The 22,309-nt window shown below is 42.1% G+C and overlaps 1 protein-coding gene across 4 annotated transcripts in view; it reads right to left on the bottom strand.

Moving 5' to 3' along the window:
• SH3YL1 (SH3 and SYLF domain containing 1) overlaps positions 1-22,309 on the bottom strand; it is a 113,351-nt gene that overhangs the window by 76,160 nt on the left and 14,882 nt on the right. The gene's annotated exons all lie outside the window — the stretch shown is intronic.

The following is a 22,309-nucleotide window of genomic DNA, read 5'->3' as shown; positions in this document are numbered from 1 at the left end:
AAAGCAGCCAATTTTTAGTAAGAATGACAATTATATTCAAACCTTTCCATAAGTTAATTAGATTTGTTTCATTTAAGCAATTCATAGACAGAATGTTTGTCACTCGTTTACGAGCAATTATTACTTGTTTATAGCACCCCTAAAATATGCTAGGTGCTTATATATCAAATCACTGACCCTATCTAAAAGACTAAAATCTTGGCTCCAATTCTGTAAACACATACTTATGTGAATTACTTTACACATGTGAGTAGTACTGTTGTGTCCACACATCAAGGAGGGCCAGCACTCTTCCCTTGTGTCAGATAAAAGAGTAAAAGCCAGTACTGGTTCTCAAAAATATTGAAGGAAGCAGGAGTATAATGCTACTTTTTCCAACATGAAATATTACTGCCTCTCACGATTTCTGGTTTTACTGGCAGAAAATGATTTTAGAACAAGCAATCCTTTGGACATTAAACCCAAAAAAGTTTAAACAAAAAGAAAAAAAACCTCACATTTGCAGGGCAGTGACTAAGTGAAAAGTTAGCCACACTAATTAGAGTGTCTAAAATTTTCATTCACTCCTTTGCTCTAAATAACTTTTTAACCCATAGCCATAGCGCAACTAGTCAAGCTTTCAATCAACAAGGAAGACGCATCAATGACTCGAGTAGGATTTCTAAGTTGGCCAAACAGTACAAGAAGTGTCCTGTTATCACTAAGCCCTACAAGCCTCAGAATGAGATGAGACATTAGGCTGCGTCTGAAAAAACCCAACACCTTAAAGTGATGATTTTACACACATTTTATGATTTTCAATTAAATACATATTTCTACATCAAAATTTTCTTATATGACAAAACTTGTGATTATCTGGTTAGATGTCTTCATGTAAAGCACCTAATTTTGAAAGATCATCATTCTTCCTTATGAATGTGCTCAACAATATGAGATTATTTCCATCATTCTATGATGCTTCTTGTAGAATCATGTTTATGTTCCAGTCCCATCACTGGATGTGGGGAATACTTACGCTTTGTATTAATACCAAAACCTAAACTCTGAGGTACTTCAGAAAAGTCCATAAAAACCTTTGGCTATTGATTCAGTTTTATGACAAACAAGCCTGCTGTAAAAACTGCTAAAAATGTATTTGGTCTGTATTTTAACCTCCCTTTATAGGAGGCATACACTATGGATTTGAAACAAACATTCAACTGTAAATAAATTAGTCAGGAAAGGTTATGTGCTCTTACTAGAGCTGTCGATTAGTTGCAGTTAACTACGCGATTAACTCAAAAAAATTAATGATGATTAAAAAAATTAATGATGATTAATCACACTTAATAGAATACCAATTGAAATTTATTAAGTATTTCTGGGTGTTTTTCTACATTTTCAAATATATCGATTTCAGTTACAACACAGAATACAAAGTGTACAGTGCTCACTTTATATTATTTTTGTTACAAATATTTGCACTGTAAAAATGATAAACAAAAGAAACAGAATTTTTTCAATTCACCTCATACAAGTACCGTAGTGCAATCTCTTTATCATGAAAGTGCAACTTACAAATGTAGTTTTTTTAATTACATAACAGCACTCAAAAACAAAAAGTAAAACTTTAGAGCCTACAAGTCTACTCAGTCCTACTTCTTGTTCAGCCAATCGCTAAGAGAAACAAGTTTGTTTACATTTACAGGAAATAATGCTGCCCACTTCTTAATTACAACGTCACCTGAAAATGAGGACAGGTGTTTGCATGGCACCGTTGTAGCTGGTGTCGCAAGATATTTGTATGCCAGATGCACTAAAGATTCATATGCCTCTTCATGCTTTGGCTATCATTCCAGAGGACTTGTTTCCATGCTGATGACTCTCATTAAAAAAAATAATGCACTAATTAAATTTGTGACTGAACTCCTTGGGGGAAAATTGTATGTCTCCTGCTCTGTTTTAACCCATATTCTGCCATATATTTCATGTTATAGCAGTCTCAAATGATGACCCAGCAGGTTGTTCCTTTTAAGAACACTTTCACTGCAGATTTCACAAAATGCAAAGAAGGTACCAATGTGAGATTTCTAAATATAGCTATAGCACTCAACCAAAGATTTAAGAATCTGAAGTGCCTTCCAAAATCTGAGAGGGATGAGGTGCTGAGCATGCTTTCAGAAGTCTTAAAAGAGCAACACTCTGATGCCAAAACTATAGAACCCAAATAATCAAAAGAGAAAATCAAACTTCTGCTCGTGGCATCTGACTCAGATGATGAAAAATGAACATGCATGAGTCCGCACTGCTTTGGATCGTTATCGAGGAGAACCTGTCATCAGCATGGATGCATGTCCTCTGGAATGACGGTTGAAGCATTAAGGGACATATGAATCGTTACTGCATCTAGCACGTAACTATCTTGCAATGCCGGCTACAACAGTGCCATGCAAACACATGTTCTCACTTTCAGGTGACACTGTAAACAAGAATCAGACATCATTATCTTCTGCAAATGTAAACAAACTTGTTTGTCTAATCAATTGGTTGAACAAGAAGTAGGACTGATGGGACTTGTAGGCTCTAAACTTTTACATGGTTTTATTTTTGAATGCAGGGTTTCTTTGTACATAATTCTACATTTGTAAGTTCGACTTTCATGATAAAGAGATGCACTACAGTACTTGTATTAGGTGAATTGAAAAATACTATTTCTTTTGTTTTTTACAGTACAAATTTTGTAATAAAAATAAATATAAAGTGAGCACTGTACACTTTTTCTGTGTTGTAATTGAAATCAATATATTTGAAAATGTAGAAAACATCTACAAATATTTAAATACATGGTATTCTATTATTGTTCAACAGCCCGATTAATTGCACTATTAATCACAATTAATTTTTTTATTTGCTTGACAGCAATTACTTGTATATTTTTTATATATTACTTGTATTTTACTCTTACTTGTATATTTTTAATACAATTTTCTTTGTGGTTACCAATTCTTAAAGCATTTTAAAAAAATGTCTATGAAGAGTTCTACAAAGGTGGGGCCAACCCACTATCCCTTGATTAGAAGGTCTGGTTGTATTTCTACAATTTAGTGGATGGAAAACCTCCTTGAGAAGAGAGGAAGGAAAGTAGGGAAAAGGATGTATCTTCTACAGAATGTCTGTCTCAGGCCTTGTCTACATGGGGAAGTTTTTTCAATGTATCTTTAGTTTATTTCAGTATGAACTGCCTTGCATCCACATAAGTGATTTCCCCAGCCCCATTTTGCATTTTATCCTGCTATAACTGCTTTGGAAGAGACACAGAGAACTATTTTGGAATGAGTTATACCACTATAAGACTTGTACTCCAATTTCAAATTAACTATATAACTTCAGGTAGAATAAAAGCTAGAAACACACCACCATCAATGCTCATAGTGATTTTGGGAGCAAAAGTTCCAGTTTTCATTGCATCTAGTTGCTAAAGTTCCTAGCACCATGGACCACTCTAGACCACCCCCCACATTAATTTAGTTAACTCACCATTGTGATTAAACAAGCCTTGTATGATCATGAAAAAAATACCCCTTTTTCTGCTGATGAACTCCAAGGCCTATTTGGGGAGTGTATGGGAGGCAAGCAAGGGGACAGACAAATAATAGACATGTGCATCCCATCAGTGGCTCCTATACAATTCCATAACTCCAAGCATTCACCGGAGATTACTCACAAATTTGCATTGCCAAATTTTATTATCCAGGGAAGCAGCACACAGCTCTGTGACAACAGTTGATTTTCAAAACGAAATGAATTAGCTATTGACTGGTAGCAAACAAAGAAGGCAAGCTTCTGTAGGGTGATGACCATGTTTCTCTGCTTTGAGGGGGACCCACACATTGGTGCTCGGTCACTGTAGCGCCACGGCGAGCTCTACACACGTTGAGAAAAGTGGCCTTCCACATCCTAAATTCCAAGGATATTTTGGTCATCCCATTGCCAATACATCTGGAGCACAATGTTCATATAAACAACTATCATGACTGTGCTGCTCAGGAGTGTGTCCTCCACATTGCCTGACAAGGGTTTGAAAATTTGTTTGATTATGAAAGTTTCTACTGCTACTGAGCAAGAAGGAAACAGATGGAGTGAGCACAGGGAAGAATGGACTGAGTGGGAGTTAGGCACTACAGGGAAGTATGCTCTAAATTTAAATTTAACAAAACAGCCTGGTAGAACAACAAATTAAACCTCTTAAAAACATAAAATCTTGCCACTGAAATATCAATACACCACCAAAAAGGGAATCAGGAAGGCAAGGAGGAAACAATTATGGCTAAATGGCAAGTTTTGAGAGCCTATTTGAGCCAAAACAGAAATCCTGCAAGATTTGGAACTTTGACTCTAGTGAAACCAGTAAACAGAAGCCTACGTTATAGAAGGCATTAAACAAGAAAGAAATTAAAGGGCCAAAATGGAGTTCAAAGAGCAAACATTTAAAGGTATGTGATCACTGATGTGGGTGTTGCCTTCCTATTTCTTGTTCCTGGTTTGTTTCCTAGTTCCTGTTTTTGATTAAGGCTGTATGCATGCATAGCATAGGGTGTATAGGTATGTGCACTGCTACATATCTGCTGTTCAGACTTAGGTTTTGTTCAGACTGTTGCTAATCTAACCAGTTCAGGCTTATTACATCTTTTGATTAACAACCTACCTGCAGGTCTTGCTCGTTTGAGGGGGGGGAAGGAAGGGGGAGAAAGAGATGGACTGCTATTCTAGGGTGCATCAGACCATAACAAGAGCATTATGGCAACAAGTGTTTTTAATGTGCAACCTATGCTGCCTGGACATCCTTAGGCTGTTGACTAGCCAGACTTTATTCAGAATTTTGAAAACTATGTGCAGATCGTGTAACTCTCTGATGCAAGGCATTGGAGAGGGCTCAGGCTGAGAGGTTGGTGTGTGTCAGACTGCTGCTACCTTTGTGTCTATGCTTAAACCACCAGCTGCTCCTCCTACTTCTGTAGCCCAGAGTCACATGACACTAATTATTCCTGCTCCATGACCGAGGCAGTAAACGTTGCCAAGTCGGCAGTTTCCTGTGTGGTAGTCTGGATAACTTGGTCAATTTCTCTCCCTGTCCGGCTAGCACTGCTATATGTTGCGCTTGTGGAAAGGAAGGACACGATGCAGAGGTACACTGGTTCACAAAGACAAGAGGCATGAAGTGCATGTGAAGCTGCAGGATACCACCTTTACTGGGATCCCTGATGTTTCCTTTAGTATGATTTTCTCAAGTTGCAAGGTACTGGAGCTAGTATTTGCTGTCACGGATATTAATGGCCTTCCACTGAAGTGCATGGTGGATATCGGTGCTGAAGTTAACATTCTCCCTTCTGAGTTAGTTCATATGCTGGACATTTACCTCCCTACAGTGGTTAAAAATATTTGGGATTTGTATGCCTTGTAGACAGTGACTGATAATGTAATGTTCTGTGCTCTACAAAAGGCATAGCTTTGCCTGCAACATTTTTACATTATTCAGTGCGCAGCTGTGAATGTCGTTCCATTATTGTCCTATGATCCATGCTTCAGTTTGGTATTACCCATTAACTCACACAGGACACCTCAAGTGTGGTTATGTCAGCTAGAATAGAAAGTGATACCCAAAACTATCATTCAGACACACCATGGTGATAGTGTTCTGTCCCTGGAATATTACTTCTGGGGGAATTTTGCACCAAAAAATTAAAAAGTCTGCACACAATATTTTAAAATTTTGCAAATTAGCATAATCATGCCAGTTTCAATTATTTTGGTAATTTATTTCAAAATACTTGTCAGCAAGTATGTCTATATTAATACACACACAAAAATTGCCCCAGAAGTAGAAAGAAACTCCTATGATAACCCAGTACCTGTTTCGCTGCCTCCCCCCCCGCCCGCCAATACACCCAACCCCGCTCAGAGCTCAGCTGTGGGGTCCTCTCTTGTCTGGATACCCACACCCCCTCCCAACCCAGAGCCCAGCTGCAGAACTCCCCTAGCCCAGATACCCAGACCCCTTCCTTTCCTCCCCCAAGAGCTTAGGGATCCAAAGGGAAAAACAGCTGATGCTTGGTCCCAGGCTTTTGTGGAGTTGCCTGCATGCTGCCATCGCCTTCTCTCAGGGTGTGCAGGGAACTACAGCTGTTGGGAACCCTCTAGTTGCCTCCCCTGGCAGTGTCTTCTATGTGCGAGCTGGGCTCTGCCAGGTCCAGCAGCCTCTAGTTGCGGCCACCAGCAGTGCAGCCCATTTCTGTAGGGGAAAGGATATTCTGCACACAACATTTCTGCAAAATTCTGCATTGCACAGTGGCACAGAATTCCCCCTCGAGTAGAATATGCATGCTCTCTACAGCTGGGATTTGAGTACCAAGCCCTTTGCACCACCTATATCTTGTGTATCTCCTGTATTTGTGGACAGGATCCAAGCAGAAATGTAAAATATGAAAGATAATGGTATAATTCAGGAGGTGGAAGGACCTATGGATCAGAGCTCATTTCTTGTTTAACCGCTTTATTTGCTACTTTTGGCCTACCCGAGAGTATTGTTTCAGATAATAGGACACCTTTTGCATCAAGACAGTTTGAAGGCTGACGAATATTGGAATAGCACATTACCAATCTGCTGTGTATCATGCCCAAGGAAATGGGATAGTGGAGATAATGCATGGGACTCTAAATAAGTATGTAGCTCGCATACTGGAGGAACATCAAGATACACTATTCCCTATCGCATTAAGTCATGCTTTATAGAATATTAGGAGTACCCCTCATAAAAGTATTTGCGAAACCTCATTGTATCAGCTCTTCAGACAACCAAAAAGGATCAAGTTCTCTATGCTGATGGAAAAGGTTCATCCAATCTCTTCACCATCCTTGAAGCTGACTGAGGTGATTAAAAAATATGCAAGTTTCAACAAGTGTATCCATACAACACTCCAAGTATTCTATCCTCAACAAACAGTGTGTGTTAGGTAAGGGTTTGATACGGTTTTCAAGATTCAAGACATGATCTTGCAGGCTGCAGGTGGAGTGTGGTGATTGCATTTAACCAGCAAAATATGCTGTCTGCAGAAAGGGGAACAGATAGGGAAGAGGATATTCCTTCTGCGTATGATTCTGTCATATGGCCAGTTGGGGAAGTTACACCATAGCAACAGCATCCACTTCTTGAGCTGCATTAGAGGTTTAACTTGTGGCCACAGGATCACCTAGTGCCTCTGGCCACTACTGCTGAACTTTTCAGGAGAAAGGAAGGAAATTGTCATGATTGGTGTGTGTATTGTCTTTCTGTTCCTGCTCTCCGAATTCAGTGTTCCTGTTCAAGGTTGTATGTGTGCATAGCACTGGGTGTGTGTAGCTACTCAAGGCCTGCTGCTACGTATCTGCTGTTTACTTACGTTTTGTTCAAACTATTCCTGACCTAACCGATTCAAGGTTATTACATGTTTTGATTGACAAACTACCTGTGTGTCTTGCTTCTTTTTTGGACTGCTATTCTGGGATGCATCGAAGTGTAACAAGATGCCAAAACAAATAAGAGGTTCTTTAAGTATGTCAAAAGAAAAGGGGCCTGCAAAAGAATCAGTGCATCTGCTCTGCCTCACCTGGGATAAGAGGGAAAAAGGAATCATAGAATCATAGAATATCAGGGTTGGAAGGGACCTCAGGAGGTCATCTAGTCCAACCCCCTGCTCAAAGCAGGACCAATCCCCAACTAAATCATCCCAGCCAGGGCTCGGTCAAGCCTGACCTTAAAAACTTCTAAGGAAGGAGATTCCACCACCTCCCTAGATAATGCATTCCAGTGTTTCACCACCCTCCTAGTGAAAAAGTTTTTCCTAATATCCAACCTAAACCTCCCCCACTGCAACTTGAGACCATTACTCCTCGTTCTGTCATCTGCTACCACTGAGAACAGTCTAGATCCATCCTCTTTGGAACCCCCTTTCAGGTAGTTGAAAGCAGCTATCAAATCCCCCCTCATTCTTTTCTTCCGCAGACTAAACAATCCCAGTTCCCACAGCCTCTCCTCATAAGTCATGTGTTCCAGTCCCCTAATAATTTTTGTTGCCCTGCGCTGGACGCTTTCCAATTTTTCCACATCCTTCTTGTAGTGTGGGGTACAAAACTGGACACAGTACTCCAGATAAGGCCTCACCAATGTCGAATAGAGAATGATCACGTCCCTAAATCTGCTGGCAATGATTTCTTTGCATCAACCTTCACCACTGAGAATATTAAGACAATACCTACTCTGGACCCGCCCTTTTTGATAATAAAGATGACGTACTGTTAGACATTGAAGTTTCAGAAGAAGTGGACTGGACTGGTAGCCTGATTAAGTGTGAAAATTCCTGTGTGCCTATGCTACTGAACAAAGGCAATGCTATCAATAGTTTCAACAAGGAAAGTACAATGAGTGCTTTTGCAATCAAAATAAAGTATTCGGTCTCTTAAAACAGTTTTGATTTATGTTTGAATTCTATAAACACAAGTTTGGACACACTTGATAACATTAAGGTGTGCCCTAGAACAGTGGCTCTCAAACTTTTCTTCTAGTGACTCATTTCAAATAGCAGGCCTTTGAGTGTGACCCCCCCTTATAAATTAAGGACACTTTTTAATATATTTAACACCATTATAAATGCTGGAGGCAAAGTGGGGTTTGGGGTGGAGGTTGACAGCTCCTGACCCCCCACGTAATAACCTTGTGACCCCCTGAGGGATCCTGACCCCAGTTTGAGAACCCCTGCCCTAGAAGAATTCTGAAAGAGGAAAGAATCCCTTGATAGTATCTTGTAGTTCAGGAGAGTATAGCATATTTTCATAATGGAAAAGCTCAGACACAATCTGAGACAGAGCAAGTAATTCTTACAGATCTGACTACCTTTGCACAATATGAAAGAGACAAAAAAATAGGAAAGAAACCCAGGAAACAGACATTTGTCTTATAAAAAAAGATCAGTGTTTGTCCAAGCACTATATAGTAATAATAGAACTCAAGTTGCAGTGGGGGAGGTTTAGATTGGATATTAGGAAAAACTTTTTCACTAAGAGGGTGGTGAAACACTGGAATGCGTTACCTAGGGAGGTGGTAGAATCTCCTTCCTTAGAGGTTTTTAAGGTCAGGCTTGACAAAGCCCTGGCTGGGATGATTTAACTGGGAATTGGTCCTGCTTCGAGCAAGGGGTTGGACTAGATGACCTTCTGGGGTCCCTTCCAACCCTGATATTCTATGATTCTATGAACTGATTGAAGATTACACTGAAGTTCTTTGGGACAAAAAATGTTCTTCTACCCCGTTTATATAGTGCCAAGAACAATGGGGAACCAATCCTAATTGGGACTTCTAAAAGTTACTACAATACAAATAATAATATTATATTGCTCCATATTAGTTCTTAGTCCCACAATTTTCATAGAACTCCATTGTAATTTGAAAACTAATGATTTTTCCTTTAATTTGCTCAAAGAAGTTTAGAATATATTTTGCTATATAATAAACTACAACATATCATGCTACTGTAACCCATGCCTGCTTGGTGTGGCACTCTGTCCTCCTCTACTGGCAGCTAGAGATTGATGAGTCTGCTACAGCCTCAAACAAGAGAGGCGTGTCTTGTAGCTCATGCAGTAGAGGCTGATGCTTTAAGCTCCATAAGTCCTAGGTTTGATCCTGGCCAGTGATGACTGGGGTCTGTTGGTATTATGCTACCATACAAATTTTTGTTCCTAAATATAAATACTTTATAATAAGACTTTATAGAACTTTTACTTATTTCTCTAGTCAGCATGTTGTACCACTCTGGTAGTAGAATATGAATTATACAGTAGCCTCTCTTTTCATTGCACATTCTTCACTATTAGCTTTTAAGCATGCCTTGCATTAATAGATACATAATTGTTTGGTTTGTATTCCACCAGCATTCAAGAAAGAGACATAGCAAAAAGCAGTAAGACAATTTCCATCTAGAGGATTTACCAACTTATGGATATGGAATGCCATGATCAGGGAATACCCAATGGGACCAAGCTTCATTTACATAGTCGCTTGATGAAGAAGAAATAAGACAGAGCCCATGAGAGTCAGCACCACGTACTGCAAAGGAGAATATCATATGAAAATTGATTAACTACTTAATTTGAAAGCTTATAAATAAAGTGCATGAGCCTCTCATTTAGATTCTAGCAGTAACATAGTGTTGACTGAATATTTGAATACAGAGCAAAAAATATTTTGCATAATTGTCTGAGCGAGGTGTAGTATATACAAAAGTTATTACATTCTTTAAAAACTAATTCTGATCTAATCCCAATTTTATAAATCTATGAACCAATGGGTAAACAAATATGATAGATTTCTCAAAACTTGACTCAACAGAAATAAGTACAGTTTATGCAGGAGATGGGAGATGTAAGAAGAGATGCAGACAAGGTTGTGTGTCACAATCTTGTACGCACAATAAGTCAACTTGGAAGAGCATAGTTGGAAAAGTCTCTGAGTTTGGATTCAAGACACAAGAGAACAGAGAAATGACTGAGTATCAGCTATCGAAAACCAATAATTATTTAAATTTCACTAAGTACCTAGAAAAACGAGCTAACAGCATTTAGTGGAATACGTAGTTGATACTAAGGGTTTGTCTACATTACCCGCTGGATGGATGAGCAGTGATCAATCCAATGGGGGTTGATTTATCACGTCTAGACTAGACTACACGTGATAAATCAACCACCGTGCGCTCTCCCGTTGACTCCAGTACTTCACCAGGGCGAGAGGCTCAGGCGGAGTCGACGGGAGAGTGTCAGTTGTCGACTTACCGCAGTGAAGACACCGCAGTAAGTAGAACTAAGTATGCCGACTTCAGCTACATTATTCACATAGGTGATGTTGTGTAACTTAGATCAATCCCACCCCCGGTGTAGACCAGGCCTAATTCAGAGAAGCTACAGACACCAATGAGTATAGCGATACAAAAGTTTGAGAACCACTGACAGGATTTTATGATTAGACCAGCCTCTGAGCTTTGATAGCACAACCCCCAGGTGCTTCTTGTGGCTGTCCTACACATTGCTGAATACAGCTATGTCATCAGTGTATGCCCTTGCAAAGTTCTGTATACCATTTAACGCTTTGTTGACCAGTCTCTGGAAGGTTGCACCAGTGATGACCAAATCAAAGGTTAACGCTGAATTCATAGAGCCCTATATCAGTGATAAAAGCAGACTTTTGCTGTGCCTCCTCCTCCAGAGGGCTCTGACAGTAACCTCTAGTTAAATCAAAAGTATTGAGGTATTTGGTTTGGCTCAGCACATCCAGCATATCAATTATTGGCATGGGGTACACGTCTGTTACAGTAACAGCATTAAGTTTTCTATAGTCCACGCAAAATCTTACAGTGCCATCTCTTTTGGGAACCAAGACCAGAGGGGATGCTCACAAACTGTCAGATTCCTTAATTACTCCCAGGTCCAACATGTTCTGTATCTCTGCATGAATTTGCTCTTTCACCTTGCCAGTGGCCCTGTAAGGTCTGGAAGGGAGGGGTTGTATCCCTTTGTTGAGGATTTTATGGGACAGCAAGTGCATTCTCCCTGGCTTGTCGGAAAACACCTTGCCGTACCCGTCCCATATGTCTTTAATGAGATCAAGGGGTCCCCTCCCTTTTCTCCCATATAGGTCAAATGGAGACAATCCTGTGGACTCTTGGGGTATCTCCCTGTAAGCATACAGCAGGACGGCAACAACTTGTCCCTTTTCTTGGCATACATTCCTAGCATGGATTTTAGGATCCCATTGAACCTTTCCACCAACTCACTGGCCTGGGGATGATAGGGGGCAGTCTTAAGTTGTTTCACACTCGTTGAATAACTGCGACAAAAGCTTGCCCCCCAATCAGACAAAATCTCCTTAGGGAAGCCCACTTTGCTAAATATAGTGAGTAGGGCTCTTGCTACTGTCTCAGCTTCTATATTAGAAAGAGCAGCTGCCTCAGGGTATCTAGTGGTAAAATCCACCACCCCAAGATATACTTGTTCCCTCTCCGAGTGGGGCATGTGATAACAGTCAGCTCTGTGTTCTTGGGGAACCAGGGTGCAGTATCCAGCCTGTCTGACTCATGAAAGACACCCCCCATACCAGCTCTGTTTAAACCAAAACCCATCAGAGAAAAAAAACTTGCAGAGAGCAGTGAAGGGCGTTGGGAGACACACCTAGACCACTCCTGACAAGGGTGACAAGATTAAGACATCTCAATTTGCATAAAGAATGAAGCACAGAGAACCGCAATGAACTCTGGGATCACAAAAGCAGGGACGTACTGCATCCTGGGAATCTCTGCTCCAGATGTTAATGAACCTACGTCTGCACACACCCAGCTCAGCAATTATCAGACCAATAAATCCTTGACTGATATCCAAAATACTGAAGCAGCCTAGATGCATTGCTTCAGAGTAGCAGCCGTGTTAGTCTGTATTCTCAAAAAGAAAAGGAGTACTTGTGGCACCTTAGAGACTAATAAATTTGAGCATAAGCTTTCGTGAGTTACAGCTCACTTCATCGGATGCATTCAGTGGAAAATACCTGCATTTTGAGCTCCCTGGAAAGAAAACACCACCCATAGCCAAAAGTGATCAGCTCCTATTGTCTAGCCTAAAGAAAACCCTTAAATTATCAGTTTACCTATAAACAAATGTAGTGTTCTCCCTTGAACCATTGTATTTTCTCTACAAAAACCCCTACCTATGCCCAAGTGAGTGTTCGGATGCTTAGATCCAAACTATGCATCAATTCCACTGGGACTTCATCTTCTCCTGACTGATTGTGCTGGGGGCTCTGCTTGTCTCCAGCACTCAAGACCCTGAGCTACCACCATTACCTGCGAACCCCAACAAGTTCAAGCCTCGTGGAGTGGGTGAGATCCCGCTCTCTCTCTCTCTCTGTGTTTTCCTTTCTACCTTAGGTATTAACCTTTACTAATGTATGTCATGTTGGTTTAGCCCTCCTTGCGTAGTTATCACTATTATTCAATAAATAAATATTCTGGTTAAGCTGGTTGCTTCTCTCTCTGAACTTTACTCTTGTGTTTTTAGCTTCTTCCATTTATTCTGCAGCAACACTTTTTACCTAAGCTGAGGATCCCTGTAGTGCCCAAAAATACTGTGGGGTTTGCTCATCAAGTGGGTTACTACCAGTACAATTTTATCGTGAAAGTGGGATAGGGACGTTTTAAACCTGTGGCATATAAGGGGTGGGGGTTGGGGGGGGGGGCAGATGAAAGTGCTGTTCATCTCAGCAGATTGAGACCAGGGGCACATAAGGGTGACAGCTTAAAGGTGCTGCTTAACCCAGTGTTGTATCAACCAGCCATTTTTCAATAGACCAGACACAAGCGCTTCGTTTTTGACTTTAGAATATTTTCTCTCAACATTACTTAGTGTCCTTGAAGCAAATGCAACAGTCCTCTCTGTGTTGTCCTCATGAAGTTGTGTGAGGACAGCCCCAAGTTCATAATCAGAAGCATCAGTAGTTACAACTGTGGGCAATGCAGGACCGAATAGTGCAAGTACTGGACTATGTACAATCAAGTCTTTTACCGTTTCAAAACTAGCTTGTTCATCCATTGTCCACATTAAGGTTGAACTTCCCCGTAGTAATTCTCATAATGACAGAAGCATAATTGGGAATGAATTTTGCATACCAGGAGGTAAGACCCAAGAAGGAACGTAAGGTTTGCAAATCTGTTGGAGGAGCAGCATTTGAAATTGCCAGGATATGAGCTGGATCAGGTTTTAGTCCAGCCTGTGAAATTGTATGCCCCAGAAAGGAGAGTTTAGTTTGTCTAAATTTGCATTTGGACCTTTGGGCTTGAGGCCTGCTTTGCTGATGCAGTTTAGTACAGAATGCAGGTTACTATCATGCTCCTCCGAAGTATTTCCAAACACGATAATATCATCCAAATAGCACTGAACTCCATGTTGATTCTTCAAAAATCAATTACATCCTTTTTTGGAAGGCACTTGAGGCTGATGCGAGACCGTATGGAACACATTTAAAACAGAACAGGCCCTCATGTGTAATAAATGCTGTGAGGTCTCTGCTATCTTCATGTAACATAACCTGGTGGTATGTGCTCTGCAAATCAAGAGTAGAAAACATCTTTGCTCCACAGAGTTCTGCAAATACTTCTATGTGAGGAAGAGGAGGCGGTCAATCACAATAGCTTTATTTGGCTCCCTTAAGTCCACACAAAGGCGAATGCCTCCACCCTTCTTTTGCGTCACTACTACAGGTGAAACCCATTCCAAGGAGTTAATCTCTTCAATATCGTCCTCTTGAACAAGTTTTCTAAGTTCCTCTGAAACAGCTTCCCTGACTGAAAATGGTAAGCGCCGTAATTTCTGTCGTACAGGCATCACATTATTCCGCATTTTAACTTTATGCAGAAAGCCATAAGCACAGCCGAGTTTCTCCTCAACCTGGTGTTGGGTCCCAGCTGAAACTGGTGTGTGTACTGCAAGAGAGCTTTGCTGAAGAAGATCAATTCATCCATTAACTACGCTGAGATTTAGAGCAGCCAATAAATCTCTGCTAAGGATAGGAGTGCCTTTGTGGACAATGTAGAACTATGCAGTTACACAGCAATCACCAAAAGCAACTATTGCTGGCAGGCAGCCATGTACTGGAATATGGTTTTTCAAATAGCACACCAAGTGAAGTTTGAGTTCAGTAAGATGCACATCTTTAAAGTAATGCAGATAGATTGAATCAGGTAGTGTAGATACTGCTCAGCCAGTGTCCAACATTAGCTGAATAGAGTGTGGTTTGCCTAAGGGTATGGCGGAAACATTTACCGTGCACTTTATCTGTTCCGGAATATGTGCAGTAGTGATTTTGTCCACACTCAGCACAGTAACATCTGGCATTGTAACTGCATGCACCTGTTGATTGGACTGGCTGCTGCGACATACTTTAGCAAAATAGCCAATCTTTTTGCAATGATTGCACTGAGCTACTTTTGCTGGATATCCTGTGTAGCTTGCAAGGTGTTGTGGGGATCCACAGTGAAAACATGCTTTTACTGTATTTTGAATTTTCTGATTCGGTGGTTTTTCATTAGTTTTCCTCTTGCAATTGTGTGTCTGCAGTGGTAGTGAACTTTTCTGCAAAGGAGTCACAGCCTGGACTGTGCCTCCTGTATCCATGCTCATTATTTTGGCTTCAGCTGTAGCTGACTCAATCTGAGTAGCAATGGTTATTGCTTTTTCTAGTGTAAGTTGTGGTTCTAGAAGTAAGTGTTCTCTTACACAAAGCATGGTTGTTTTCTCAATGAGCTGGTCTCTAATCATCTCATCTGTCATATTCCCAAAGTCACAAATTACAATCAGACTCCTCTGGGAAGCAATATACTGCATTGTAGTTTCCCTGGTTTCTGCTCACAGTGGCGAAATCTGTAGCGATTAGCTGCTACATTCACTTTTGGCACAAAAAAATTCTTTAATGCAGTGAGTACAGTCTCATATTTATCATCTGCAAGGGGAAAAGTGTAAAATATACGCTGCCTTTCTGCTCCAAGGCAGTGGATTAGCAGAGCACACTTTCTTACTTCAAAAATCTCTGTAGCACTGAGACTTCTCTGCTTGCAATCAAACATATGGATCCAGGTAGTAAAAGCAATTGGAGGCTCACCAGGGCTTTGCAGAAAGGGCGCAGGTGGGTTCAGAGGCAGAAGATCCATCCTCGTCGCCAAAATGTTGTATCAACCAGGCAAGGTACTAACAAGCTTTACCAAGCTGCTCCTGCACCCTCTGTAAACTTTCTCCCAGCCTCTCAACTCCTCCCCCCTCCTTCCTGTTTCCTGTCCTTTCAGACTCCTAACAGCCAGTGCTCCCAATTCTAAGAATTACAAGCAACATCTAAACACCACACCCAGCCCGTTGAGTACAGGGACATATGAGGGTATCAGCTTGAGAGTGCTGATTGACCCAGTCCGCTCCGACGTGCTCTGTTGAGAGAGAGCGAGAGTGAGAGTGTGTGAGTTCATCTAGTTCTAGGGCTGGAGGACCCCAGCTCTGGGGAACCTAGGTCCCTCCCAATGGAGCTATCCTGCAGGGACTTGCAGAAGGAACGAGTAGAGCTCCATATGAAAACACAAGTGACATAAACAGTACATTAATAGAATTACAGAACCCTCCCTCACCCCCGCCTGAAGAGTAACCCTAATAAATGAGCATACCCCAAAGTAACTGGCATATTTGGTAACACATGGCTTAGGACCCACCATGTACATTGCCACCTTCAGGAATGCCTCCTGTATGACAGGTAAGGGACGCATGGGAGCTTTCTGGGGTCCTACAGGTTTTTTCATCCCCTAACACACCACCCAAGACCTGAAATAATCTCACATCATCCTGGTCAGTAGAAATTCCTCCTTAGCCTGTCATAAGCCCTCTGTACCCCGAAGTGACCAGCAAAAGGACCATCATGTGCTACCAGCATTAATTCCCTCCCCTGCCCCTGTGTGCTGGCTGGGTACAATCAACTGCTTAAAGGGTTGCCTGGGGCCTCTGTTCCTTCCCACAGGAGCCTCTCTATACAGTTTCTCCCCCTCCCTGCTCCCTTCCTAGAGTTCCTTCTAGGACACACTTCCTTATGCTGCGTAGGGAGGGGTCTGCCTTTTGCTTAGCTGCACATTCCCAACAGTTAACACTTGGAATAACGTCCTCAGACACTGACATCTTTCCTGCCACCTGGCCTGGGGACCTGTTGCTTTCAGTTGGCCAGAGGCCTGACTCCGCCTCTCCCACACCTAGAAGCACATTGCCATCCTGCAGTGCCAGTGGAACCCTCACCCACCTCCTCTGTGGATTCTAAGATTCCAACACCATTCTCCGGGCTCCTCTCCAAGACACACCTCCGTGCTTCCTAGAGCAGGATCTATCCCTGGTTTAGCTGTGACAGGCTTGCAGCCACCAGCTGGAACAGCCTTCTCTCTGACAGGTAATACATTCTGCTCCCCCCTTCAAGGACCCTACACAATACTCCTTCATGCTGCAAGTTACCACACGAACAGCCCTGGCCTTGTGGAAAAAATCATTCCCTACCCACATGTCTACCGGGATGCCATCTAGCATCCCCACAAGTAAATCACCTTCCAAACCTTCCCACTCCACACAAATCTTTGGTACGCAGAACCTTTCTGGCCCCACCCTGTTAATGCTGGCCATTTGCCCTGGTAAAATACTAGCCTCTGGGACCACACTGAGACAAACCAGAGAGAACTGGGCCCTAGTATCCCTCCAACCCAAGCACTCTGTGACATCAATCTTGACAACATTAATGTGTTCCTTGTCTGGTTCACCAGGGCTGGTGTCCACCATGCAGGTGTGATAAGTTGTGGGGGTACTCTCCGAGACTTTGGGGCTGAGGACAACCGAGCCAACAGGAGGCAGGGTGGGCGCTTATTTTCCTTCAATTTGGGGCAGTTATATGTCAGGTACTCTGTAGAATTACACACTTTCACTCATTTTCCTGCTTTTCCTGTTCCTATTTCTCTTGCCCAAAATAAGCAAACAGAAAAACAACAAACCAGTAACCACTTTGTCTGTTCTCTAGCCAACACATTTAAATCACCACTAGTGTTTCAGAGCAATAAGCTGTGCACATTACCCTGCTCGACTACGCCACTGTGACGGCTTGGACCCCTCTGTCTGGGATGCCACCTGAGGTACTGAGGTTTCATGGAGCCTCTCCTGCTCCACCAGCCTGGATTCCCTCTCCCTGTTTTGCTGAATTAGGCTCTCCAGCCTGTGCGCGCGCGCACACACACACACACACAGGTAGGGCCACACCCAGCTACAGATAGAAACTGAAGTCAGCTCTGTGTGAGGGGACTCACCCAGCACTCACGTGCACACCCCTTTTGGGAGATAAACTCAAAATAATATAGTCTTGCATTGTATAGAAAAATCTGCACAGCACAAGCTCATAAAAATTCACCCTACCCCTCAATGTGGAGAGAGATGTGCACAGCTTCTTGCCACCCCCCCAGATATGAACTGCACAAACCACAAACTGGGTTGTTATAAACAAGAAATAAGTTTATTAACTACAAAAGGTAAAATTTAAGTGATTATAGGGGATAGCAAACAGATCAAAGCAGATTACCTTAGTAAATAAGCAAAAAACACAAACTGAGCTTCACATACTAGATAGGTAAAATATAAATTAACAAATTCTCACTCTGAGTTATATACAGGCTGGGAGATTCTTAAGGCACAAGTTGCCTTGGCTTTCTCAGGTTTTCGTACACAGGCTAAAAATCCTTCCAGTCTAAGACCATCACTTCCCACAGTTCAGTCTTTGTTCCTCTGGTGTTTCCAGGTGCGTTGTTGCAGGGAGAGCAAGGTCCTCCCATAATGTTATTTTCCCCCTTTTATATCTTCTCCCCACTTGCTAGAAAACTCTTTTTGCTGTGACCTGGGTCAAACAGTTCCCACTGTGTAGTGCTATCTCTGAGATTACTGTTTCTATGTAACACAATAGCTGGGGTAATCCTTGTGCTTGCGTGCATTTCCTCAATAAGCCATTAACATTGTTTGGCCTTTTTACTGTCAGACCTGAAAGGCTGCTTGTGGGTGTTTTCAACCTCCGGACATGTTTCAGCAACACAAACATAGCCAAATTTCATAAGTTTGCACATGACGATAGCACATACAATCCAACGAGATATTACTTTCTAGCAGATCAAGACTGTTAGACTGACACCTCACAAGGCATACTTTGTACAAGACATATGCTAATTACATGACAGTGACAAATATTGGGGTGTCAGGGTGTAACAGAGTGCTCACTCCCTGCCTCCCATGGGGGCTGCCCTGGACCCCGCCATGCGGGCTTGACATTAGCCACCTGGTGTTGCCACTCGCCTCCGCCCCCCCCCCCCGCCCAAATGTTCCTCCATGCACTCCGGGAGGGCGCACCCCAGTTTGAAAACCTCTGGTCTAAGCACACAGACACGCAGGGTGTGACCTACAAGCTTGTAAGCCCGTTGTGAGTGGCCCAGGCTGGGAGCTCCAGTAGCAAAGCATTGTGAGGCAACCAGGATTCCAGGGTAAATGGTGACAACCCCTTACTGGTCTTGATTGCGCCCCAGGATCATCAGAGTTACCGTCACTGACAACTTATTGTTCTACATTTTCTCCTCAGTGGAGTTCTGGAGATGTCGTAAATGTATGCACAATACAAGGAGTTCTCAGACTTATGACGCCCGACTTATGCCGGACGCCACTTACAATGCTTTTCAATTGATTGCTCGTTTGCCCCACGACGCTTGTTTCGCCCTTATGACAAAAGCCAGCAGGGAGAACAGCACACATCACATTCTAAGCCTCAGCCAATCACTGTTCAAGCTTTCTGACTGGCTCCCGGCCCTGGGCTCAGCCAATCAAAAACAAGCGGCAAGGCTACCCAGCAACAAGCTACCCTGGCTGTGGAAGCCAATCAGACAAGGGACTGCAAGGGACCCTCTTCCAGTTCCATTCATTATAATGTGACCAAAGTTATTTACAAGCAACTCTGTAAAAAGCAAGCCCAATTCTGCATAGTATGTTGCTGACATTCTGAGCAGCCACCTGCCTTGCTGCCTGTTTGCCCAGCCTGCCTTGCTGGCATTCTGAGCAGTCTGCCTTGCTGTCCAGCCTAACTTAAGACACCCAGTTGCTATTCTTTGTGGTTCTAATTTTTTTTTTAAATGGCAGAAAAGCATAAATCCGGTGCAGGTGATGTTTCCCAGACTATGGCACTGGGCAGCACAGCATGGGGAGGAGGTGACCAGCCCTATGCGCTATGTTGTAAGTCTGAGGATTCCCTGTATAGCAGGTAACTGTTTTGCTTTGGTAGTAGATTTAACAACAGGAGGTATCATACCTAGCATCATACCTGTAATTTTTTAAAATTAATTCTACTTAATAGTAATTTGTTGAATAAATGGCACCAAAGGAACTTCATTCAAACACACTCTAAAGTGTCTTAATTTTCAAAATCGAGACAAGTGTGGTTCGCCACTGTTTTCCCAAGCAAATACACCTGATCAGTAGAATTGTGAATCACATGAACCTGTCCCAGTTTTGAATGAAACATTATTATTAATTGTATTATGGTAGTGCGTATACAACACCCTGGAGTCCGTCCAGAAGAGACAATTAAGGCCAGGTTATAACAATGATCTTTAAAATGATTCACTGACTATAGGATTCCAGCCATTTATGTTTCCCCACTCTAATCTTCATTTTACAATTTATGTTTGTAATGGCGTCTGCACCCACCTCTCATGGACAGCTCCTCTCTGGCAGATATATGCCTGCAATCACTCATTTTTGAGCGGGGCAGCACCCACCTCTTGCAGGCAACCCCTCCCTGATTGGGTATGAGCCTGCTTTTCTTTCAGTTCTTACAATGGGGTGACACCCACGTCTTGAGCACGCCCCTCTGGCCGATGGTTGTTAGGCAGATCTTCATCAACTCAGCCCTCCAGCCAAGTCACACTCACTGACTCCCCTTCCGCGGTATAGTCTCTAGTTCTCTCCTATGGCCTTGCCTTCTTTGACAGACCAACAGGGGCCCGTGTCAGTAGCGTCGGTTGGTGTCCTTTCGGCAGTCCTCGCCTGGACTCAGTCTTCAACCAGACCAGCAGGGCCAAATCACAGTACCCTCATCTGGTCTGGCTAGGTTCTGGGCTCAGTCCCCTAGGCTCAGTCTGCCTGCAATGAGCTGTCCCTGCTTTTGCTGCTCTTCCAGCCAGTCAGTCACCTGGTCCTCCCTCTTTGAGCTCCAGGCAGCAACTAACTGCTCTGCCTCTTCTGCTTCCTTTTAAATGGCCCTTCTGCTATTTTATCTCCTTGCATTGTTCAAAGGCTCTTAAAACTTACAGTATAGCTATTGCTAACAAATGAATATTCATATATCTTTTCCTCACACAGAGAAATCTGATGGCCCGATCATCTCCCAGTGTGTAATTTGGCATATTAAATAAGGTTTTAAACTGATTTAGTCAGAACTATCCTCTTTAATCTTGATCTTGATCTTGGGGGAGGTTTAGATTGGATATTAGGAAAAACTTTTTCACTAAGAGGGTGGTGAAACACTGGAATGCGTTACCTAGGGAGGTGGTAGAATCTCCTTCCTTAGAGGTTTTTAAGGTCAGGCTTGACAAAGCCCTGGCTGGGATGATTTAACTGGGAATTGGTCCTGCTTTGAGCAGGGGGTTGGACTAGATGACCTTCTGGGGTCCCTTCCAACCCTGATATTCTATGATTCTATGATTCTATGATCTGAAGAATGAACGTCTATCTAAGTCTCCTTACCGAGTCTTCAGTTCAAATGGTGGAAGTAGCACTACAAGCGATTAACAACGGTCATGCAAATCCACATCGACTATTTTTTTTTTAAAAAAAATAAGCATTTACCATCTAGAGTTCTACTTTTAGTAAAATTGCTGTCATATGTAATCTAGGATCCTGACACAGCATGGTACTTCAGTATATGAATAACCTTGGGTACATTCGTAGTTGACTTCAATAGGGCTATTCAGATGCTTTAAGAAATGCACATATTTAAGTACACTGTGCTGAATTAGAGCTTGGTAGAAGTGGTCGGAAAAATGTTGACAAACATTTTCTGTGAACAAATACAGTTCTGTCAAAATTGAAATGGTTTGCAAAATCATGTTTATTTTACTGAAATTTTGTTAGAGGAAAAACCAGAAAAAAAATATTCTGACAATGTCAAAACATCCTGTTTCAACATTTTCAGACTGAAACAATTCAATATTTTTTACTTTTTTATTTTGTATTATGTTACATATTACAACAAACTAAAGTTGAAACAAAAATGAAACATTTCAATCAATCAAAAGCTATGGGGTGAAGGGAATTTTCTTTTGTGGAGAACTTCAAAATTTGAGTTTATTCTGATTTGGGACGAAGCCAAATTTCAAATCTTTGAGATATCGAATTTGCAACCTCCACACAGCTCTAGGCCTAGGTGAGCAAAGCAAAACTAAGAAGTTCTAGTGCTCTTACCATGAATCAAACTATACACTTCATAGAACCATAGTCAGTAGAGCCAGAAAAGGTTACACTGAATGCCTCAAATTACCATCTACCCTTTTCAGCACTACTCCTAATTTCCCTCCTATTAATCCATTTTAAAATATTTATGGTGATTGCAGAGTACCTTCTCCTTGGTAGTTTATTTCATTGCCTATTAAGAACTTTTTCACAGTGTTTACAT

The sequence above is a fragment of the Lepidochelys kempii genome, chromosome 3, assembly GCF_965140285.1.
Source record: "Lepidochelys kempii isolate rLepKem1 chromosome 3, rLepKem1.hap1, whole genome shotgun sequence".
Classification (NCBI taxonomy): Eukaryota; Metazoa; Chordata; order Testudines; family Cheloniidae; genus Lepidochelys; species Lepidochelys kempii.
Note: the sequence above shows the minus strand (reverse complement) of the source record. Positions and strands in the feature narration are given on the sequence as shown.